A 3,621-nucleotide genomic window follows, 5' to 3' on the forward strand; every position below is an offset into this window, starting at 1 on the left:
ACTTTTACTCACGTAATATTCTTAGAGGAGACTTTAAATTTTACCAAAGTAATTTTTTGATAAGTTACTTGTCCTTTTACTCAGAYATCACTTTCAGGTACTTTATACAACACTATAAATCTTTTTTTAATTTTAGTTTTTATTTGATTGATTTAATTTTATTGAGACAACTGCAAAGAGTGATATTTTTTATTGACCAGATTCAAGTTTTAAGAAGATTCCAAAAAATAAAAAATAAACTGGAACACGACAAGAAATAATTCATTTGACAAAATTTGGACCAAGCCTTGCTGAACATCAGATTTTCTGTCCCTCGTCAAACTGTGATGATGCATTTCAAAAAGAAACAGAATATTTATATAAACACACAGAGGCCCTGAGCACTTGCAAAGTGCCCGAGTCTTAAGTCAAACAAGCTCAGATCAACCTGTTGGACTGAAATGCAAAAGTCGTGAACATTTTCTATTTTTAATTTGACTTTTTTCAACACAGACTGATATATATATATTATTTACTTTATGTATATGTTCATGCAAGTGTGTGTGTCACTGATCAGAAATCCTTTTTTCTTATTTAGACATTTTCAATCAAATAAAATGGTTGAGGTAACTGAAGCATCAGTGCTTTTCATCTTTTTATACTTTTCCACAGTTTGCAAAGTTTTAAATCTTCGAGGCACAAATGAAACAATATACATGTACATCTTGCGAAATTTTAGGGAAAATTTTGTACAACCTTTAGGCAAATTCTGACAGAAATATAATAAAGTGTGTTTGTGTCCAAAATGCCAAATGTTTTTATTGGTTAAGTCCTGTGATTGCTCCCCGAAGAACCGGTCTGATTCATAGTTTTAATGTGGTTTGGTTCACAAAGAAAACAACAACAAATGTATCTGGTCAGCCATCACCACAGGTATGTTTGAACATTTCCTTTTAGGATATAAAAAAAACGCTTTCTTCCTGAGGGCGAAGGTTATGATAGGTGAGAGGCTTCCCTGTGTATGCTGACACATTCCCAGCCCTCAGCAATAAAACGCTGCCCGTCCAGCAGCTCGGCATGTCTCCCACTGAGTGGAGAAGCTGGGGAATGTGAGGAGAAACACAAACAGGACACAAAGACAACATGTGAGTGCCACACAGAAAAGGCCTCAGCAGGGCTGGGCCAACAACTGCTACGAGCTACACAGCTTCCAACGAATCTTATCGGGGGCAGCTTGAGAACACACCCTCAYTTCAATTACTTTTCCAAAAACAAAACTGAAGCTTTGCCTCAATCCCCCAGAGGAAGAAGAAGACGTGACGTTAACGAGCAGATTGATTATTTTACACTACATTAGTAACGTTTGTTCCCCTGCCTGCTGCAGCCCCTCGTCTCTGGTGTCGACACCCCTGTGTTGACCGGAGCCCTGCAGCAGGCCGGGTCCTCCGGCCGGCACAGATAACGTGCAGGAGTGTGTGTGATGTCATGGCGAAAGTGTCAGCCCAGCAGCTCTTGAGTGTCACAGACAGCTGGTGGACGCAGAGGAGGGGATGGAGAAGTGCTGAAGGGTGCACAAGGTTGGGTAACAGGCAAGGGTGGTGTGTTTGGTATGAATGATGCAGGGGCTGGCTGAACTTTCCTGTGGAGGAAAAGCACAAACATAAACAGAAGAGACAGGCTGCTACTGTTTATAAGAGCAGAACTCTGAATGAGCACATGCAAAAACATTTGATTTTTTTAACTTTAGGGGAGTTTTAATTTTTACTGTGAGTCCAGCTCTAACACAGTTCCAGAGCTGACTGACTGTTTTCAGCCCAAACACTATGTAAAAAATATAAAATAAAAAAAGAAACAGCCTAAATCTCTGTTGAAACTCATGTTACAGCATTCATAGTAAATAAGCCATTAGCTCACAACTGAACTGAAGCAAAAATAAATAAATAAATAATAAAAAAGGGTTGCACAGACTCTCCACAAAAAATGTAATCAGACAACCAAACAGCCTTCACACAAACATCTCTTTCCCATTCATGWTGTCATAGCAAATGTAAAAATGTAATCAAAAGCCTACAAACACAAATTATAAATATAATTTTTAATCCACTCTGGATCAGCTCCCCCATCCTTTCCCTATCATTTTTTGTATTTTCCCCACTTCGACACGAAACTGCCTCCTATTGTCAAGTCAACACACCGCATTGTAGATTAGTTGAACTCTTAACCCTGTTTGGGACATTTATAACGACCAATGCCATTTTATAGTAACACTTGATTAAACAATGACTATATGTTTTTTTTTTTTTTGTCACATAATTCATTCAGCAGTTTTTGTACAAAAACGTTCACCTCCTTCAAAATATTCCTGCCGTGACTTTTGGTATTTCACCAATTTRTACTTTTTTAGATACTGAACTTTTTCATGAATCTTATGGTTCTGCTTTTTTCAACTTATTYGTGCTCATTTCAGCTCCCTTAGGCTTCTGTTTAACTGATTTGAGCTTTTTTCTGCCCTGTTTTTAGCCCTCTTTCTCACCTTATCTGCYATTCTTTTGCTAATTTAAACCATTGTGCTTCTTTCTGCTATTCTAAGCTTTTTATGCTTTCARCTGTTTTCTGTTAATTTCAGCTGTTTWTAGCTACTTTTAGCTAATTKGAKCTTTTTTAGATGAATTCACCATTTTGTGATGAACATGCTTTTTCTGTTTCTTTGTGCTAATTTCAGATATTTTCCACTTTTTGATGACACCTTTATTGTCATTGTACAGAGCTAGTTTCAGATTTTTTTTTAGCTGTTCAGCAAAAATATTTTCACACTGCGTTTTTGCAGGAAATTCAAATTCTCTAGTCACTGATGATGTCATGTTCAACAAATTCTAGACATTTCAAAATAMATGAACTACTTAAATGAGTGCAAGATCATGGCATTTTATGAAAATGTACAAGTTTTTTTAAAATATAATTTTCTCATGAATACTTTGTAAAAATGTGATGAAAAGCAGCCCAAAGCTATTTTTTCTAACATGTTGAAAAGACGCCCAATTGGGATGAAACCCGCCCAATCTGAAAACACTGGTGCCCAAATGTGCACGATCTTAACAATTGGTACTCGCAACACAAAGCAATAAGTTTTATTTTCAAGTGACGCAGCAATTTCTCCACTCTTTTTCAATTCTTTTTCTTTCCTGTGTTGACACACACAATCAGTAAAACATCTGTATTGTTCCATACCAAATTCCTGCAGTGATCTGTATGATATACTACGGACCACCTCTCCTTCTTCCCCTCTTTGTTTTTCTCACCCCATATTGTATGTTCTTGTGGATGTTGAATGTTTCTTTGTGCGCGCATTTTTTTCACATGAATCTGCACCCATTACCACAGGATATGGGGAAAAATAAGCATCTAGAAAGCACAGTCCTAATTAGCTTCCTGTCCGGATTTAATGTTATCTTGAAGAATGAGAGCTAAACCTTTTGGCATCTTAAAATTGGCCGTTTGTAAATATTTTAACCACAGTGTCCTTGTGAACTGAATCTGACATGGCAGACACATATTTATAACCTGCAGAAATCGATATCCACATGGAAACATTCACACACACGTGAAAACATCATGACGCTGTGATGTTACACGCTCCGTTCC

The sequence above is a fragment of the Austrofundulus limnaeus genome, unplaced genomic scaffold, assembly GCF_001266775.1.
Source record: "Austrofundulus limnaeus strain Quisiro unplaced genomic scaffold, Austrofundulus_limnaeus-1.0 Scaffold1649, whole genome shotgun sequence".
Taxonomy (NCBI): Eukaryota; Metazoa; Chordata; class Actinopteri; order Cyprinodontiformes; family Rivulidae; genus Austrofundulus; species Austrofundulus limnaeus.